At 35.9% G+C, this 22,516-nt stretch overlaps 1 protein-coding gene and 1 pseudogene across 1 annotated transcript in view; one reads left to right on the forward strand and one right to left on the reverse strand.

The window, feature by feature from the left end:
- Positions 1 to 4,124: 4,124 nt before the first annotated feature.
- Positions 4,125 to 22,516, reverse strand: part of ANAPC10 (anaphase promoting complex subunit 10) — a 270,845-nt gene continuing 252,453 nt past the window's right edge. The window contains exon 6 of the transcript XR_008547628.2: positions 4,125 to 5,925. The gene's annotated coding sequence lies outside the window, so the exon portion shown is untranslated. The remainder of the gene's footprint in view (positions 5,926 to 22,516) is intronic.
- On the forward strand, positions 18,626 to 20,447 carry LOC739197 (60 kDa heat shock protein, mitochondrial-like; annotated as a pseudogene).

Raw genomic sequence — 22,516 nt, forward strand, 5'->3', positions numbered from 1 at the left:
CATCATGCTAAACGACGAGTTAATGGATGCAGCACACCAACATGGCACACGTACACATATGTAACAAACCTGCACGTTGTGCACATGTACCCTAAAACTTAAAGTATAATAATAATAAAATATAATAAAATAAAGAAAAAGTAAAAAATAAGATAAAAAAATAAAAAAATTCATCAAGCTGTAAACATAAAAGTAGTGTGCTTTATATGCTTTACTGTATATATGTAATATATGAATTTTTAAATTTTCAAGTAGGATAATGTTGAGTAAATGTAGCTAATTAAACACACATTTTTTTGGTTCATTTTGAAATCTGATTAAAGGAACAGAACTTTTTTAAGGCAAAGACCCATCAGAATGGGGCAAATAGGAGAGGAGACTACAAAATATTTGAAGCTAGAAAAACACGGGACAAGAGAAAATTACTAGTCTGAGAAAACTAAATGCTAAGCTACCAGTGGAGAAGGCCAATTCCAACATAGTTTACACCACAGATTCTCCAAGAAATTCAGAAATCAATGCAGAAATTATCATTAAAGACAAAAGCAGAGGAATGGTGCTAAAACAAGGAAGGTTGGTTGATAGCTTCCAGATGCGAAAAAAAACAAGTCAAATATTAAAATTCAGGAATTAGAACACCCTCTGAGTTTTCATAAGCAACACTGGAATCTGGAAGACAATAGAAAAATATTTTCTCAAAATTATTAAGAAGATTTACAACCTAGACATATTTATCCAAAGAAGTTATCAATCAAGTGTGAAGATAGACTAAAGAATATTTTAGACATGCAAGAACTCGTAAATTTTTCTCTCACAAATCCTTTCTCTGGAAGTTATTAGAGATTATATTCTACCAAACTGAAAGAGTAAACTCAGATGGAGGATTCTGGCAACAGGAAATCCAGAGTCAAAGGGAATCCTAAACCGATGGTAGCAGTGATCCTAGAATGATCTCTCTTAATAGTAATATGGAGTAACCTGCCCATATTGGAAACTGTAAAAGGCTTAGAGAAATTTCTTCAAAAGGATGAAGTTGATAGAGTACCTAATATGTCTCAACATCTGAAGATGTTCACTTAGCAGTTTTGAAGCCGGTCATGTTATTCCTAGAAAGTCAAGTAAATGACATCCTCTGCCCCTTCCCCGCCCAAAAGAGAGATATTGACTTCAGGGAACATGAATATTTGTCATAGGTTGCTTCATAGCATTTTAAAAAATTATAATAACAAAAGCAATAAATAACTATAAAACTCTACTGAGAAATTATATTGAGGATAGAAAGTGTGTGCATATGTATTTGGCATAGGGAGAGAAAAGATAATGAAACCCTCATCCTCCATGAAGGAAGTTGAATAGATAATGCCTAAACTGAGAATCGAGAAGTAGCAATACAGCATGCTATTCAGATATATAAAAATTGAATGAAAGAAATAGCTAAAAAAATTAGTTTTTTGTGAATAGTAGGAATGTGAGACTGGCGGCAGGATCCAGCTATTATTTTCCTATAACAAGCTGTGGAGAATCATTTGATTCTTTATACTACATAAATGTATAATTTTGATATACATGGTTTTTAAAAAGTAGAAAAGTTTGAAAAACTAATGTTCAGATGAAGACTATAAGAGGCAGATATTGGCCAGGTGCAGTGGTTCATGCCTGTATTCCCAGCACTTTGGGAGGCTGAGGCAGGCAAATCACCTGAGGTCAGGAGTTCAAGACCAGCCTGGCCAACATGGTCAAACCCTGTCTCTACAAAAATACAAAAATTAGTCAGGCATGATGGCAAGTGCCTGTAATCCCAGCTACTCAGGAGGCTGAGGCAGGAGAATTGCTTGAAACCGGGAGGCAGAAGTTGTAGCGAGCTGAGATCGCACCATTGCACTCCAGGCTGGGCAACAGAGCAAAATTCCATCTCAAAAAAAAAAATAAAATAAAATAAAAAAGAGTCAGATATTTAAAAATTAGAGATCTTGGAAATTAGATATATAATTATTGACTTTTTAAAAAAACTCTATAAATGCCCACACATGGACAACTGGTTTTCAACAAAGGTATAAAGGTGATTGAGTGGACAAAAGACAGGACTTCTGACAAATGATGGTGGGCCAAGTCAACATTCATATTTACAAAAAATGAATTTTTGATCTATAGCTTTCACCATATGCAAAAATTAAGTCAGTCATGATGGATCACAGACCTAAAGGTAAAACCTAAAAAGAAAGAGTCTACATGACTTTGGATCAGGTAAATATTTTGTATATATGACAGTCCAAGCACAATTCATAAATAAATAAATTGATAAATTGGGTTTCATCACAATTTAAAATTTCTACCCTCTGAACAACACTGTGAAGAGTATGAAAAAAACAAGCCAGAGGCTAGAAGAAAATATTTACAAAACATATGACTAAGAAGGTACTTGAATCCAGAATATATAAAGAACTCCCAAAACTCAATTATAGGAAAACAAATGACACAACAATAAAAAAGGGATAAAATATTTGAACAAACAACCCAAGAAATACAGGTGGCAAATAAGTACATTTTTAAATGCTCAGTATCTCTAGTCATCAGGGAAATGTAAATTTAAACTACAATAGCATCCCCCTATACACTTATTTAAAGGGTTAAAATTTAAAAGATTGACCTCACGAAGTGTTGGCAAGGATGTGGAGAAACAGGAAATCTCATAAACTACTGGAGAAAATGTAAAATAGTACAACCACTTTGGAAAACAGTTTAGCAGTTCTCTTAAACAGTTAAATACACATCTGTCAAATGATCTAGACATTCCACTTCTATGTATTTATTTAAGAGAAAGGAAAGTATATGTCCATAGAAAGACTTGTGCAGGAATGTCCATGGCTATTTATTTATTTATTTATTTATTTATTTATTTATTTATTGAGACAGAGTCTTGCTCTGTTGCCCAGGTTGGAGTGCAATGGTGATCTTGGCTCACTGGAATCTCTGCCTCCTGGGCTCAGGTGATCACCTTGCTTCAGCCTCCAAAGTAGCTGGGACTACAGGTGAAAGCCACCATGCCTGACTAATTTTTGTTTTTTTTGTAGAGCTGGGGTTTTGCCATAATGCCCAGGCTGGTCTCAAACTCTTGGGCTCAAGCAATCTGCCTGCCTCCACCTCCCAAAGTGCTGGGACTACAGGTGTGAGCTGAGTTGAGGCTCAGCCTCAATTTTATTTTTAATGACCAAAAACTAGGACCAACCCCAATGTCCATCAACAGGTGAATATATACACAAACTATGATGTATCTGTACAACAAAAAATAATCAGCAATAAAAAGGAATGAACTGTTGATACAAACTACAACGTGAATCAACCTCAAAATAATTATGCTGAGAGAAAGAAACTAGACAAAAAGAAGCACTTGCTGTATAATTCCACTTACATAAATTTCTAGAAAAGTAAAGCAAATATAAAATGACAACCAGCACGGTGGCTTATGTAGTAGCCCCCAGCTACTCAGGGGGCTGAGGCAGAAGGATCACTTGAGGCCAGGATGTCAAGACAAGCCTGAGCAACAAAGTGAGACTTCAGCTCTAAAACAAATCAAAAATAAAATCATAATCATTTTTAAATGGACAAAAAGCAGATCAGTGGTTGCCAGGGGATATGAGGTGGAGAGAACAATAGGAAGAAATTCCAAAAGGCACAAGATTTCTCTTAATAGATATGCTCATTATCTTGACTGCGTTGATAGTTTAACAGATGCATATACATTTGCCAAAATGTATCAAATTATCCATTTTAAATATGTACAACATTAAATTATTGTATGTTAATTATACTCCAGCAATGCTATTTTTAAAGTATCAAGGCCATAAGAGACAAGGAAAGATTGAAGAATGGTCACAGTTTGGAGGACAATAAGGAGACAGGACAACTAATTGGAATGTGAGATCTTGGACCAAATAAAATCTGTATTTTAGTTTAATAGAGTTGTGCCAGCACTAATTTATTAGTTTATAATTGTATTATATTTTGTACCAGTGCTGATTTCTTAGTTTATAATTGTATTATATTATGTAAGATGTTAACATTAAGAAAAGTTGGTGAAAGTGAGTGGGAACCATTTTCAAAACACTATACACCTTTAATTATTTCAAAATAAAATATATTTTCTAAAAAATCTATAGAAGGGATAACTCCCAATAGGACAAAGTTAAAGAACAATCAAATTAGAAAATATAACTGAGGAATTCTAGCAAATGGAAAAATACATATTTTTTTAATACAGAATTTGAATGACATGGAGAATAGATACAGAAGTATTAACATTAGTAGTACATTCAAAAGTCTATAGAAACTGTATGAGAAGCAAGAACTTAAGTAACAACAGAAAAAAAAAAAAATTCCCAGAACTTAAGGTTAGCATGAGTCTTCAAATAGAAAAAGCCATCATATTGCTAAACAGGAAAAAAGGCTTTTAAAAGCTATACTTTGAGTCCTGGCACCAAAATTTTAAAACATCAAAAATAAATAGTAAATCTTAAAAGCTACCAGAAAGACAGATGACCTGGAATGGAAGGAGAATCAAATTTATGTTACATATCCCAAAAGTAATATTGGTAACTATACAACGAATGGAGTGATATCTTTAAAGATTTAAATGGAAATAACTTGAAACACAAAGTTGTCTATCCAGACAAGCTATCATTCAACAGTAAGAAAAATATAAAAATATAATCAGATATATAAAAATCCTAATGTATACCAGCTCTAATGTTGCACAACTCCAAGTACATGTACATGATTTTCCCTGGAGTGGTGCAGTGCACAGCCTGTGTAGTGTGTGCAGTAAATCTAATCCATAGATCCTTCTTGAAAGAATTAAATTCAAGGGCAATCACTAGAAGAATAGGATATATTTCAAACAAATATAATAAAAGTGTGGAACAAAGAAAATTTTATTGCTGGAAAAGAAGGGAAGAATAAAACATGTATGAATAAAAAGTATGGTAATAGAAAATAAAAATATAATAAAAAGGTTATGAGAATTACCCTCCCACTGTAAATAACCACAAAACTGAACAAAATATGAAACAACGCTTCTAAGATATTCAACAATAGGCAACATAGTCTTGTGACACTTGAGAAGCAGGAAGCAAACAAGATGAAACCTATAATTTTCCTGGCTTTCTGCCAGGTGGTAGTTTTACACAGCTCAAGAAGGGGATTATACGTTCTCTTTATTTTCTCCTGAGGTGAGAAGAGATTGGAATTCAGGGAGGTCAAAATGACTAGAATTTATGCAGCAGAATTCCAGAGACGGTGATACTGTAAAACAACAGCTCTACATTCTGCAAAGGAATCTTCTGGAGTGTTTGGAAGAGTATACTAACCTACACATCCATGAAATAAAACTCCTTGAGACTGAGAGCAGGAAATCAGTAGGCCGAACTATTCCCAGAATGAGTCTAGGAATAGTTCACAAATCAGAGTACAGAAACTTCATAATATGCAGAACATTTGGAAGAGACCTCGGAAAGGTTAGACGTCAGTAGTGGGGCTAACCTAGGACTAAAGACTGCTCTAAATCCACCTGAGCAAAATCTGAAAGAACCAAAAGGGCTTGGCAAAACAAACTACAACACTCTTTAAAGGAATCAAATGAAATCAGGTACTCAACAATATAAAATTTACTGTGTGGAATCTAATTTAAAAATGAGCAAGCATGCAAAGAAGCTGTTATGAACTGAAAGTTTATGCCTCCCCCAAATTCACATGTTGAAACCCACTTATGTGATGGTATTAGGAGGTGGGGCCTTTGGGAGGTAATTAGGTTTAGAAGAGGTCGTGAGAGTAGAGTCTTCATGATGAGATTAGTGTCCTTGTAAGAAGAGAAACAGACCAGTGCTCACTCACTCTTTCCACCATGTGAAGATACAGCAAGAAGGCAGCCATCTGCAAACCAAAAAGACACCATGCACCTTAATCCTGAACTTTACAGAAATAAATGTTTGTTATTTAAGCCACCCAGTCTATGAGGTATTTTGTTATAGCAACCTGAGCAGACTACAAAACAAACAGAAAAATGTTACATATAAGCAAAAGAAAAATCAATAGATAGAAAAACAAATGATGCAGATGATGAAATTGTCAATCAAAGTGTATTAATATTATACTGAAAATTTTAAAGAAAAATATCAACACAATGAGAATGAGAGATAAAAATAATACAAGTGGAACTTTCAGATATGAAAAAAAAATACACAGGATAGGATTAACAGAAGAAAAGATTAGTGAACACAAAGCTATAGCAAGAGAAACTATCCAAAATAATACACAAAAGAGATAATTTTTAAGACAATGAATAAGGCCCTAGTGACCTGTGGGACATTATCAAGCACACTAACATACACATAATCATACTCTCAGTAGGAGGGAATGTAAGGGCATGGAAATACAGAAAAACTATTTGAATAACTACTGGATGAAAACTTTCCAAATTTGATCAAAATTATAAACACGAAAGTCCAAGAAGTTTAACAAACCTCAAGCAAAATAACACAAAGATTATTCCTACCAAAGCACATTATAACAATGCTCAAAAACAGTGATAAAGAAAATCTTAAAGCCATAAAAAGAGACATATTACATACAAAAGTACAATGATAGAGGTTGTATCATTTCTGATGAGGCACTTTTTGTCAGAAACTATACAAACTAGAAAACTGAAAAAAAAAAAAAACAATCTAAAATTCTACACCCAGTAAAATATGTTACAAAATGAAGGCAAAATAAAAACTTTATAGGCAAACAATGGCTTAGGAAATATATCACCAGCAGAACTGCACTAGAAGAAAAGACGTTCTTCAAACAGAAAGAAAGTGGTACCTAATAAAAATTTGGAACTACCCAATGGAGTAATCAGCATCAGAAATGGTAAATATGCAGGTAAATATGAAAGAAAATTTTACTGAGTTTTAATTAAAAGATCATTGACTTCGGACAGGCACAGTGGCTCACGCCTGTAATCCCTGCACTTTGGAAAGCCGAGGTGGGCGGATTGCTTGAGGTCAGGAGTTCAAGACCAACCTGACCAATATGGTAAAACCCCATCTCCACTAAAAATACAAAATTTGCCAGGAGTGGTGCTGCATTCCTGTAATCCTAGCTACTTGGGAGGCTGAGGCAGGAGAATCACTTGAACCCAGGAGGCAGATGTTGCAGTGAACTAAGATCACACCATTGCACTCCAGCCTGGGCAACAAGAGTGAAACTTCGTTTCAAAAAAAAAATAAAATAAACCATTGACTTCTTACAGCAAAATAATAACATGAGCTCGACACTATTATCTCCATCTTATAGATGAGAAACTGAAGCACACCTTGGTTAAGTAGCTTTCCCAAGGCCACACAAAGTGATAGAGCTTCTATTTGAACCTAGATGGTCTGAACATTTGGCCCCTACATTATAACATTATACAATAAAAAAACATTATTTTTTCTCTATAGACAGGGTCTCTCTGTCACCTAGGCTGGAGTACATAGTATCATCGTAGCTCACTGCAACCTTGAACTCTTGTGCTCAAGCAATCCTCTTGCATCAATCTCCCAAGTAGCAGGGACTAAAGGCGCACACCACCATACCTGGCTAATTTTTTTTTTTAGTTTTTGTAGAGACAGGGTCTTGCTATGTTTCCCAGGCTGGTCTTGAACTCTGAGTGATCTTCCCATCTCAGCCTCCCAAAGTGTTGGGCTTATAGGTGTGAGCCACCATGACTGGCAAAACATCAAATATTTATAAAATAAAATATTATAGACCCAATTAAATAAGTATGAACTTCATGTATTAAAATAGATGGATCTCAAAATATTGTTAGGCAAAATTAGCAAGTTATACAAAGATACATATAATATGAAACCATTTATGATAAAAACAAAGGCAAACATAAAAATAACATTGTGAATTTCACAAGGGCATATATACCTATGAAAAATATTTTTCAAAATATGAAAATATTCATGCCAAATACAGTAATAATCATTAGTTAGGAGAAGGAAAAGGACCTGAACTTGAGAGTGTTGATCGAAGAAAACTTTAGTTTTATCTGTAATGTCTTAATTTTTAAAAAGTAGAATATATTCATATAATACAGTTATCAAGCTAAAAGTTTGTTATCGATTCTACTGGACCAGTAATATCAATTATATTAATAATAATCAGTGTCAGTAGTATTAATGACAGTATCAACAGTATCAATGACAGTGTCAGCAGCATCAATAACAAACTCTTAGCTTGATAGCCCCAAAAGCGGATCATTTAATCTATTTTAAGTACACAAAGTCATGTGCAAATATGAGAGTTTTATGCATGTTTCTTGGAGGAGCATTTTAAAAGAGAGCACTATTTTTATGAATAAACCTAAAACACAGAAGAGGTTATTGTAACTAGCATTTATATATCACTTCAGAGATAACTATCAATTTGTGAATATATTCTATCACTTTTCCAGATTTATTGCAATATAACTGACAAATTTAAATTGTGTCTATTATAAATTGATGTTTTGATATATGTATGCATTGAGAAATGATTACCACAATCAAGCTAATATATTCATCAACTCACAGTTATCATGTGTGGGTGAAGAACATTTAAGATCTACTCTCTTAGCAATTTTCAAGTATATTATACATTATTATTAACTATACTTATCATGCTACACAATAGATCTCCAGAGTTTATTCTATAAAACTAAAACTTTTAACCTTTAACCATATCTCCCTATCCCCCCTCCCACCCAGCCCAATAACCACCATTCTACTCTCTGCTTCCATGAGTTTGACCTTTTTAGATTCCACCTATAAATGAGATAATGTATCATTTGTTCCTTCATGCCTGGCTTACTTCACTTAACCTAATGTCCTTCAGGTTCATTTGTGTTGCAGCAAATGACAGAATTTCCTTCTTTTTTGAGACTGAATAGTATTTCATTTTGTATATATACTGCATTTTCTTTATCAATTAATCTGTTGATTCTATATCATGGCTATTGTGAATAATGCTGCAATGAACATGAGACTGTGGTTATCTCTTCAACATACTGATTTTATTTCCTTTGGATACATACCCAGAAGTAAGATTGCTAGATTTTAAGATAGCCCTATTTTAAATTTTTTGAGGAACCTCCATACTGTTTTCCATTGTGGCTCCAATAATTTATATTCCTACCCTCAGTGCACACAGATTCCCTTTTCTCTACATTACCACAAACACTTGTTGTCTCTAGCCTTTTTGACAATAGCCATCCTAAGATGTCTGAGGTGATATCTCATTGTGTTTTCAATTTGCATTTCCCTGCTGATGAGCATTTTTTAAATATCTGTTGTCCATTCATATGTCTTCTTCTGAGAAATGTCTATTCAGGCTCTACACCCATTTTAAATTGGGTTATTTGCTTTCTTGCTATTGCATTCTTTAAGATCCTTACATATTTTGAATATTAACCCTTTTTCAGATGTATGGTTTTTAAATATTCTTTCATTTTGTAGATTGTAGCTTCACTCTTGTTTGATGTGTGTGTGTGTGTGCATGCGCATGTGTCTATTTGTCTGTTTTGCTGTGCAAAACTTTTTTAGTATGATGGAATTCCATTCTTCTATTTTTGCTTTTGTGTCCTGTGCTTTTGGGGTCATATTCAGAAAGCTATTGCTCAGATCAGTTTCAAGAAGCTTTTCCCATAAAACTGTTAAAAAGTAACCATAGCTAGAGAGGTCCGTTCCAATATGGCCAAATAGGAACAGCTCCAGTCTGTAGCTCCCAGCATGATCGATGCAGAAGACAGTGATTTCTGCATTTCCAACTGAGGTACCTGGTTCATCTCACTATGACTGGTTGGACAGTGGGTGCAGCCCACGGAGGGCGAGCCAAAGCAGGGCAGGGCATCGCCTCACCCAGAAAGCGCAAGGGGTCAGGGGATTTCCCTTTCCTAGCCAAGGGAAGTTGTGACAGACTGTACCTGGAAAATTGGGACACTCCCACCCAAATACTGCACTTTTCCAATGGTCTTATCAAATGGCACAGCAGGAGATTATATGCTGCACCTGGCTCAGTGGGTCCCATGCCCATGGACCCTTGCTCACTACTAGTGCAGCAGTCTGAGAATGACCTGCAAGACAGCAGCCTGGCAGGGGGAAAGGCAACCACCATTGCTGAGGCTTGAGTAGGTAAACAAAGCGGCTGGGAAACTCGAACTGGGTGGAGCCCACTGCAGCTCTGCAAGGCCTGCTGCCTCTGTAAACCCCACCTCTGGGGGCAGGGCATAGCTGAACAAAAGGCAGCAGAAACTTCTGCAGACTTAAACATCCCTGTCTGACAGCTCTGAAGAGAGCAATGGGTCTCCTAACATGGTGTTTGAGCTCTGAGAACGAAAAGACTGCCTCCTTATGTGGGTCACTGACTCCCGTGTAGCCTAACTGGGAGACCCCACCCAGTAGAGGCCGACTGACACCTCATACAGGTGGGTACCCCTCTGGGACGAAGCTTCCATAGGAAGGATCAGGCAGCAATATTTGCTGTTCTGCAATATTTGTTGTTCTGCAGCCTCTGCTGGTGACACCCAGGCAAACAGGGTCTGGAGTGGACCTCTAGCAAACTCCAACAGACCTGCAGCTAAGGGACCTGACTCTTAGAAGGAAAACTAACAAACAGAAAAGAATAGCATCAACATCAACAAAAAGGACATCCACACCAAAACCCCATCTGTAGGTCACCAGTATCAAAGACCAAAGGTAGATAAAACCACAAAGATGGGGAGAAACCAGAGCAGAAAAGCTGAAAATTCTAAAAACCAGAGCGCTTCTTCTCCTCCAAAGGATCACAGCTCTTCGCCAGCAATGGAACAAAGGTGGACGGAGAATGACTTTGACAAGCTGACAGAAGTAGACTTCAGAAGCTCAGTAATAACCAACTTCTCTGAGCTAAAGGAGGGTGTTCGAACCCATTGCAAGGAAGCTAAAAACCTTGAAAAAAGGTTTGGATGAATGGTTAACTAGAATAACCAGTGTAGAGAAGACCTTAAATGACCTGATGGAGCTGAAAACCATGACATGAGAATTTCATGACACATGCACAACCTTCAATAGCTGATTAGATCAAGTGGGAAAAAAGGGTACCAGTGATTGAAGATCAAATTAATGAAATAAAGCAAGAAAACAAGATTAGAGAAAAAAGAGTAAAAAGAAAGAAACAAAGCCTCCAAGAAATATGGGACTATGTGAAAAGGCCAAATCTACGTCTGATTTATGTACCTGAAAGTGATGGGGAGAATGGAACCAAGTTGGAAAACATGCTTCAGGATATTGTCCAGGAGAACTTCCCCAGTCTAGCAAGGTAGGCCAACCTTCAAATTCAGGAGATACAGAGAACACCACAAAGATACTCCTCAAGAAGAGCAACCCCAAGACACATAATTGTCAGATTCTCCAAGGCTGAAATGAGGAAAAAATGTTAATGGCAGCCAGAGAGAAAGGTTGGGTTACCCACAAAGGGAAGCCCATCAGACTAACAGCGGATCTCTCGGCAGAAACTCTACAAGCCAGAAGAGAGTGGGGGCCAATATTCAACATTCTTAAAGAAAAGAATTTTCAACCCAGAATTTCATATCCAGCAAAACTAAGCTTCATAAGTGAAGGAGAAATAAAATCCTTTACAGACAAGCAAATGCTGAGAGATTTTGTCACCACCAAGCCTGCCTTACAGGAGCTCCTGAAGTAAGCACTAAACATGGAAAGGAACAACCGGTACCAGCCACTGCAAAAACATGCCAAATTGTAAAGACCATCGATGCTAGGAAGAAACTTCATCAACTAACGGGCAAAATAACCAGCTAACATCATAATGACAGGATCAAATTCACACATAACAATATTAACCTTAAATATCAATGGGCTAAATGCTCCAATTAAAAGACACAGACTGGCAAATTGGATAAAGAATCAAGAACCATCAGTGTGCTGTGTTCAGGAGACCCATCTCACATGCAGAGACACACATAGGCTCAAAATAAAGGGATGGAGGAAGATCTACCAAGCAGATGGAAAACAGAAAAAAAGCAGGGATTGCAATCCGAGTCTCTGATAAACCAGACTTTAAACCAACAAAGAGCAAAAGAGACAAAGAAGGCCATTACATAATGGTAAAGGGATCAATTCAACAAGAAGAGCCTCAGAGACCTACAAAGAGACTTAGACTCCCACACAATAATAATGGGAGACTTTAACACCACACTGTAAATATTAGACAGATCTACGAGACAAAAGATTAACTAGGATATCCAGGACTTGAACTCAGCTCTGCACAAAGCAGACCTAATAGACATCTACAGAACTCTCCACCTCAAATCAACAGAATATACATTCTTCTCAGCACCACATGCACTTATTCCAAAATTGACCACATAGTTGGTAGTAAAGCACTCCTCAGCAAATGTAAAAGAACAGAAATCACAACAAACTGTCTCTCAGACCACAGTGCAATCAAACTAGAACTCAGGATTAAGAAACTCACTCAAAACTGCTCAACTACATGGAAACTGAACAACCTGCTCCTGAATGACTACTGGGTACATAACGAAATGAAGGCAGAAATAAAGATGTTCTTTGAAACCAATGAGAACAAAGACACAACGTACCAGAATCTCTGGGACACATTTAAAGCAATGTGTAGAGAGAAATTTATAGCACTAAATGCCCACAAGAGAAAGCAGGAAAGATCTAAAATCAACACCCTAACATCACAATTAAAAGAACTAGAGAAGCAAGAGCAAACAAATTCAAAAGCTACCAAAAGGCAAGAAATAACTAAGATCAGAGCAGAACTGAAGGAGATAGAGACACAAAAAAACCTTCAAAAAAAATCAATGAATCCAGGACCTGGTTTTTTGAAAAGATCAACAAAATTGATAGACTGCTAGCAAGACTAATAAAGAAGAAAAGACAGAAGAATCAAATAGACGCAACAAAATGTGATAAAGAGGATGATATCACCACTGATCCCACAGAAATACAAACTACCACCAGAGAATACTATAAACTCCTCTATGCAAATAAACTAGAAAATCTAGAAGAAATGGATAAATTCCTGGACACATGCACCCTCCCAAAACTAAACAAAGAAGAAGTTGAATCTTTGAATAGACCAATAACAGGCTCTGAAATTGAAGCAATAATTAATAGCCTACTGACCAAAAAAAGTCCATGACCAGATGGATTCACAGCCGAATTCTACCAGAGGTACAAAGAGGAGCTGCTGGTACCATTCCTTCTGAAACTATTCCAATCAATAGAAAAAGAGGGAATCCTCCCTAACTCATTTTATGAGGCAAGAATCATCCTGATACCAAAGCCTGGCAGAGACACAACAAGAAAAGAGAATTTTAGACCAATATCCCCGATGAACATCGATGCAAAAATCCTCAATAAAATACTGGCAAACAAAATCCAGCAGCACATCAAAAAGCTTATCCACCATGATCAAGTAGGCTTCATCCCTGGGATGCAAGGCCAGATCCACATATGCAAATCAATAAACATAACCGATCACATAAACAGAACCAAAGACAAAAACCACGATTATCTCAATAGATGCAGAAAAGGCCTTTGACAAAATTCAACAGAACTTCATGCTGAAAACTCTCAATAAACTAGGTACTGATGGAAGGTATCTCAAAACAATAAGAGCTGTTTATGACAAACCCACAGCCAATATCATACTGAATGGGCAAAAACTGGAAACATTCCCTTTGACAACTGGCACAAGACAGGATGCATTATCTCACCACTCCTATTCAACATAGTGTTGAAAGCTCTGGCCACGGCAATCAGGCAAGAGAAAGAAATAAAGGGTATTCAATTAGGAAAAGAGGAAGTCAAGTTGTCCCTGTTTGCAGATGACATGACTGTATATTTAGAAAACCCCATTGTCTCAGCCCAAAATTTCCTTAAGCTGATAAGCAACTTCAGCAAAGTCTCAGGATACAAAATCAGTGTGTAAAAATCACAAGCATTCCTATACACCAATAACAGACAAACAGAGAGCCAAATCATGAGTGAACTCCCATTCACAATTGCTACAAAGAGAATAAAATACCTAGGAATCCAACCTACAAGGGATGTGAAGGACCTCTTCAAGGAGAACTACAAACCACTGCTCAACAAAATAAAAGAGGACACAAACAAATGGAAGAACATTCCATGTTCATGAATAGGAAGAATCAATATCGTGAAAATGGCCATACTGCCCAAGGTAATTTACAGATTCAATGCCATTCCCATCAAGCTACCAATGCCTGTCTACAAAGAATTGGAAAAAACTACTTTGAAGTTCATATGGAACCAAAAAAAGAGCCTGCATTGCCAAGACAATCCTAAGCCAAAAGAACAAAGCTGGAGGCATCACGCTATCTGACTTCAAACTATACTACAAGGCGACAGTAGCCAAAACAGCATGGTACTGATACAAAAACAGATATATAGACCAATGTAACAGAACAGAGGCCTCAGAAATAACACCACACATCTACAGCCATCTGATCTTTGACAAACCTGACAAAAACAAGAAATGGGGAAAGGATTCCCTATTTAATAAATGGTGCTGGGAAAACTTGCTAGCCACATGGAGAAAGCTGAAACTAGATCCCTTCCTTATACCTTATGTAAAAATTAATTCAAAATGGAATAAAGACTTAAATGTTAGACCTAAAACCATAAAATCCCTAGAAGAAAACTTAGGCAATACCATTCAGGACAATAACAAGTCTTTGCATGGGCAAAGACTTTATGAATAAAACACCAAAAACAATGACAAAAAAAGCCAAAAATAGACAAATGGGATCTAATTAAACTGAGGAGCTTCTGCACAGAAAAAGAAACTACCATCAGAGTAGAACATGCATCCTACAGAATGGGAGAAAATTTTTGCAATCTACCCATCTGACAAAGGGCTAATATCCAGAATCTACAAAGAACTTAAGCAAATTTACAAGAAAAAAAAAACCCCATCAAAAAGTGGGCAAATGATATGAACAGACACTTCTCAAAAGAAGACATTTATGCAGCCAACAGACACATGAAAAAATGCTCATCATCACTGGTCATCAGAGAAATGCAAATCAAAACCACAATAAGATACCATCTCACACCAGTTAGAATGGCGATCATTTAAAAAGTCAGGAAACAGATGCTGGAGAGGACATGGAGAAATAGGAACACTTTTACATTGTTGGTGGAAGTGTAAACTAGCTCAACCATTGTGGAAGACAGTGTGGCAATTCCTCAAGGATCTGGAACCAGAAATACCATTTGACCCAGCAATCCCATTACTGGGTATATACTCAAAAGATTATAAATCATTCTACTATAAAGACACATGCACAAGTATGTTTCTTGTGGCACTATTCACAAAAGCAAAAACTTGGAACCAACCCAAATGTCCATCAATGATAGACTGCAATAAGAAAATGTGGCATTAGGAGATATACCCAATATTAAATGATGAGTTAATGGGTGCAGCACACCAACATGGCACATGTATACATATGTAACTAACCTGCACATTGTGCACATGTATCCTAAAACTTAGAGTATAATTAAAAAAAAAAAGAAAATGTGGCACATATACACCATGGAATACTATGCAGCCATAAAAAAGGATGAGTTCATGTCCTTTGCGGGGACATGGATGAAGATGGAAACCATCATTCTGAGCAAACTATCATAAGGATAGAAAACAAAACACCACATGTTCTCACTCATAGGTGGGAATTGAACAATGAGAACACTTGGACACAGGGTAGGGAACATCACACATGGGGGCCTGTCGTGGGGTGGGGGATAGGGGGAGGGGCACATTAGGATAAATACCTAATGTAAATGACGAGTTAATGGGTGCAGCAAACCAACATGGCACATGTATACCTAGGTAACAAACCTGCAAGTTGTGCATATGTACTCTAGAACTTAAAGTATAATTAAAAAATAAATAAATAACGATAGCTACAATCATTTGTTGAGAGATACAGGTTACAAAAAGATGTAAATTGTGACATGAAAAACATTAATATAAGTGGGGGAAGCAAAAATGTAGAGTTTTTGTAAGCAAAGGTAAGTGGTTATCAGCTTAAAATAGTCTGTTATAACTATAAGATGTTTCATGCAAGCCTAGTGATAACCACAAAGCAAAAACCTATATAGTAGATACACAAAATATAAAAATAAGTATTCAAAACACATCACCATAGAAGATCATCACCATCAAACCATGAAGAAAAACAGTAAGAAAGGAAAAAATGAACAAAAGATCTTAAAACAACCAGAAAAACAACCAGAAAGATCTATAAAACAACCAGAAAAAGAATAACAAAGTGGCAGTAGTATATAGTATATGCTTACCTATAAATAATTACTTTAAATGTAAATGGATTATATTCTTCAATCAGAAGCTGTAGAGTGGCTGAATAGATTTTTTAGAGACCAAGGCCAAACAATATGCTGCCTACAAGAAAATCACTCCACCTTTATGGACACAAATAGACTAAAAGTGAAGAGATGGAAAAGGATATTCTACTAAATGGAAACCAAAAGAGATCAGGAGTAGCTATACTTAGACAAAATATTCTTAAGTCAAAAACTATAAAAAGAAGCAAAGAAGGTTATTATATAATGATAAAGGGGTCAGTTCATCAAAACGACATAAGAATTATAAATATATACACCCAATATCAGAGCACCTACATATATAAGGCAAATATTAAATGATCTGAGGGGAGAGAGAGACTACAATACAATAATAGTAGGGTACCTCAATACTTTACTTTCACTATGGACAGATCATTCAGACAGATAATAAGAAAACTTTGGACTTGAACTACACTTTAAACCAAATGAACCTAACGGACATATATAGAACATTCCATCCAAAAGCAACATAATACACATTCTTCTCACATGCACATAAAATATTCTTCAGGATAATTTGTTCGGTCATAAAACAAATCTTAACAAATGTAATAAGATTTAAATCATATGAAGTATCTTCTTTCACCACAATGGTATAAAACTAGAGATCAATAGCATAAACAATTTCAAAAATGTAAAAATATGTAGAAATTTAAAAACATGATCAGGAATAACCAATGAGTCAAATGAGAAATTAAAAGGTAAATTTCAGAATATCCTCACACAAACAAAAATAAAAACACAACATCTCAAAACTTCTGGGATGCAGCCAAAGCAGTTTTAAAAGGTAAGTTTATAGCAAAAGCACTTACATCAAAAAAGAAGAAAGATCTCAAATAAACAACCCACGTTATATGTTATAGAACTAGGAAAAAAAAAAACTAAGCACAAAGTCAACAGAAGAAAGGAAATAATAAAAGTCAGAACAGAAATAAATGAAATAAAGACTAAAAAAGAATCAATAAAACTACAAGATTTTTTAAAAACTTAGTTATACTAAGAAAGAAAGAAGACTCAAATAAAATCAGAAATGAAAGAGGTGACATTACAACTCATACCACAGAAATACAAAGGATCATAAGAAACTATTATGAATAATTCTGTGTCAACAAATCAGCTAACCTAGAAGAAATGGATAAATTCCTAGAAACATACAACCCACCAAGACTGAATCATAAAGATATAGAAAATCTGAATAGACCAATAACAAGTAGAAAGCTTGAATCACTAACAAAAGGTCTCTCGTCAAAGAAAAGCCCAGAACCGGATAGCCTCATGGAAAATTCTTCCAAACATTTAAAGAAAAACTAATACAATTTCTTCTTAAACTCCTTTTAAAACTTGAAAAGGAAGGAAAACTTCCAAACACATTTTATTAGACCAGCTTTGCCCTGATACCAAAGCCAGAAAAGGACATTACAGACCAATATCCCTGATAAACACGGAAGCAAAAATCCTCAAAAGAATACTAACAAACCAAGTTCAATAGCACATTTAAAAAATAATATTTCATGATCAAGTAGGATTTACCCCTATCCTAGCAAGGATTATTCAACATACTCAAGTCAATAAATGTGATACACCACATTAACAGAATAAAATACAAAAATTATATGATCATCTCAGTACATGCAGAAAAAGCATTTGACAAAATTCATAATCCTTTTATGTTAAAAACTGTCAATAAGTTATGTGTAGAAGGAAGGTACCTCAATAAAATAAAAGACATATAGGACAAGCCCACAGCTAACATCACCCTCAATGGTGAAAAGCTGAAAGCTTTTCCAGTAAGATCAGAAAAAGACAAAGTTGCCCACTTTCAGCACTTCTATTCAATATTTGATCATTTAAACTGCTTATGAAGTATGGCTATTAATTCAATGTTCATCAAAACTGTAGTAAGTCCCAACCAAGGTGTCGGGCACTATTATAATAAATAAGAATATATTATTTAATAAGAAATACACACCACTCCAGCCTTTATAAAACATGTAGTTCAAAGTAGAATAAAGGACTTTTAATTAGTCATTAGGCAAATAGGACAATGAAACAAAAGACATAGCTCAGAAACAAATATATACTGCCCTCACTGACCGCCGACGACCTGCCTCACCAAGCGCACGCCCTGCTGCCGCCCCGCAGAAATGCTTTGTTTACCCACAGTCTTTTGCCAGATAAGACCAGTGTCCAGGGTACTGGCTCCTCATCTCACTTAGGCTTATGCCAAAGATAATTTTGGTGCAGATGCCTGAGCCTTAATGCTTCAAGGTGTAGACCTTTTAGCCCATGCTGTAGCCATTACAATGGGGCCAAAGGGAAGAACAGTGATTATTGAGCAGACAGAGCTGGGGAAGTCCTAAAGTAACAAAAGATAGTGTGACTGTTGCAAAGTCAATTGACTTAAAGGATAAATATAAAAATACTGGAGCAAAACTTGTTCAAGATGTTGCCAATAACACAAATGAAGAGGCTGTGGATGGCACTACCACTGTTACTGCACTGGCACGCTCTATTGCCAAGGAAGGCTTCGAGAAGATTAGCAAAGGGGCTAATCCGGTGGAAATCAGGAGAGGTGTGATGTTAGCTGTTGATGCTATAATCGCTGAACCAAAAAAGCAGTCTAAACCTGTGACCACCCCTGAAGAAATTGCACGGGTTGCTACAATTTCTGCAAATGGAGACAAAGAAATTGGCAATATCATCTCTGATGCAATGAAAAAGGTTGGAAGCAAGGGTATCATCACAGTAAATAATGGGAAAAGTACCGAATGATGAATTAGAAATTATCGAAGGCATGAAGTTTGATTAAGGCTATATTTCTCCATACTTAGTTAATACATCAAAAGGTCAGAAATGTGAATTCCAGGATGCCTATGTTCTGCTGAGTGAAAAGAAAATTTCTAGTGTCCAGTCCATTGTACCTGCTCTTGAAATTGCCAATGCTTACTGTAAGCCTTGGTCATAATTGCTGAAGACGTTAATGGAGAAGCTCTAAGTACACTCGTCTTGAATAGGCTAAAGGTTGGTCTTCAGGTTGTGGCAGTCAAGGATCCAGGGTTTGGTGACAATAGAAACAACCAGCTTAAAGATATGGCTATTGCTACTGGTGGTGCAGTGTTTGCAGAAGAGGGGTTGACCCTAAATCTTGAAGACGTTCAGCCTCATGACTTAGGAAAAGTTGGAGAGGTCATTGTGACCAAAGACGATGCCATGCTTTTAAAAGGAAAAGGTGACAAGGCTCAAATTGAAAAATGTGTTCAAGAAATCATTGAGCAGTTAGATGTCACAACTAGTGAATATGAAAAGGAAAAACTGAATGAACACTGGCAAAACTTTCAGATGGAGTAGCTGTGCTGAAGGTTGGTGGGACAAGTGATGCTGAAGTGAATGAAAAGCAAGACAGAGTTACAGATGCCCTTAATGCTACAAGAGCTGCTGTTGAAGAAGGCATTGTTTTGAGAGGGGGTCGTGCCCTGCTTCGGTGCATTCCAGCCTTGGACTCACTGACTCCAGTTAATGAAGATCACAACATTGGTATAGAAATTATTAAAAGAACACTCAAATTTCCAGCAATGACCATTGCTAAGAATGCAGGTGTTGAAGTATCTTTGATAGTTGAGAAAATTATGCAAAGTTCCTCAGAAGTTGGTTATGATGCTATGGTCAGAGATTTTGTGAATATGGTGGAAAAAGGAATTATCGACACAACAAAGGTTGTGAGAACTGCTTTATTGGATGCTTCTGGTGTGGCCTCTCTCTTAACTACAGCAGAAGTTGTAGTCACAGAAATTCCTAAAGAAGAGAAGGATCCTGGAATGGGTGCAATGGATGGAATGGGAGGTGGTATGGGAAGTGGTATGTTCTAACTCCTAGAAGAGTGCTTTACCTTTATTAATGAACTGTGACAGGAAGCCCAAGGCAGTGTTCCTTACCAATAACTTCAGAGAAGTCAGTTGGAGAAAATGAAGAAAAGGCTGGCTGATGTTAAAGAAATCACTAAAACCATCAGTTACTGGTTTCAGTTGACAAAATATATAATGGTTTACTGCTGTCATTGTCCATGCATACAGATAATTTATTTTGTATTTTTGAATAAAAAGTCATTTGTACATTCCTGATACTGGATAAAAGAGCCATGTACCAATGTACTGCTTTCAACTTAAATCATTGAGGCATTTTCACTACTATTCTGTTGAAATCAGGATTTTAGTGCTTGCCACCACCAGATGAGAAGTTAAACAGCCTTTCTGTGGAGAGTGAGAATAATTGTGTACAAAGTAGAGAAATATCCAATTATGTGACAATCTTTGTGTAACAAAAATTTGTTTAAAGTTAAAAAAACAAATATATACTTGATTTATGATAAAATTAACACATGCTAAGGATGGTCTTGATGTACTTATTTTATACCTTACACAAAAATCACTTTTACATGAATAGTATAAAACAATTAAGCTTCTAGGAAAAAAAAACAACAAGAGAATAAAGTCATGATTTGGGGGTAGATAACAATTTCTTAAATAAGACAGAAAATCCACAAAGAAAAATATTGACAAATTATACTTTATTAAAATTAAGGACTTCTGATCTCAGAAGAGTCTGTAAAAGGTAAGCCAAAGACTAGAAGAAGATATTTGCAAGACACACATATTCAACAACAGACAAATATACAAAATATATTACAAAAAGAATATAAAACAAACCTCTAACATATCAATGGAGTGTGGTGGGAGAGGCATCCCAATAACAAAGTGAGCAAAGACTTGAACAGGAATTTTACAAAAGAAGATATATAAATGGCTGATATATAAATGGCCAATAAAAAGATATTCATTCTCATTAGTCACCATTATGGAGATGCAATTTATAAAAACACAATGAAGATACCACTACACACACATCAGAATGACTAAATAAAATATTGGCAATACCAAATGTTGACAAGAATGAAAAGTCACTAAAATTTTCATACATTGATGGTGGGAGTTTATTTTTTATTTATTTTATTTTTTATTTTTAATTTCTGTGGGCACATAGTGGGTATATATATTCATGGGGCTGATGGGAGTTTAAATTACTAGAACCCGTTTAGGAAACTGCTTGACAGTATCTACTAACACTGAACATATGCCTACCCATGACCCTGCAAATTTACTCCTAGAAATACACCTAATAGAAATACATAAATCTTTCAGAAATAAAAAGCAGATACAAGCACAAAAGAATGTTCATTATAGCAGCAGCAGTCATGATAGCCAGAAATTATAAATGACACAAAAGACAATGAACAGTAGAATGGATTAAACAAATCGTGGTATATTCATTCAAAGAAACAGGAAAGAAAGACCATTGCCATTCACACCATGAATGTTACAAACATAATACTGAGCCAAAGAAGACCCCAAGAAATACACTGTATAGTTTCATTTATGTGAAGTTCAAGAAAATACAAACTAATCTGTGGCACTAGAAGTCAAGATATTGGTTACCTTGAAGGAGCTTATTACTGGAAGAGGGAACAAAGGGGTTTTTGGAGTGCTGGTAATATTATATTTTTTGATCTGAATGGGTGATAGATAACATGTATTGTGCACATGCTGTGAAAATTCATCTCTCTCTCTCTCTCTGTCTATATATATATATATATATATATATATATATATATACACTCATGATTTGTTCACATTTTTGTGTGATGCTATACTTCAATTAAAAGTTTATTTAAATGAAAAGAAAATTAGAAATTTGATGAGAGTTCTGGAAATTAGCAGGATGATATGCAAGTATATCACAGAAGACAGATAAAGTCAGGACAGGCATCCTAAAGGACATACTATTTAAATTGAACTATGGGAATTAGCCAGGAAGAAGTAGGTGTGGTGTCAGCAGCAGGGAACAGATGGAGTGGAGAAGGAGAAGACTCTTTTAGGAAAGAAAGGATTTGAGCAGAAACCTAGACACATGAAAAGGGCATAGCTCATTCAAGATATAGAAGGAAGTCTGATGCAAGCAAAAAGACCTAGGGTAGGAGTGGC

Source organism: Pan troglodytes, chromosome 3 (assembly GCF_028858775.2).
Source record: "Pan troglodytes isolate AG18354 chromosome 3, NHGRI_mPanTro3-v2.0_pri, whole genome shotgun sequence".
Lineage (NCBI taxonomy): Eukaryota > Metazoa > Chordata > Mammalia > Primates > Hominidae > Pan > Pan troglodytes.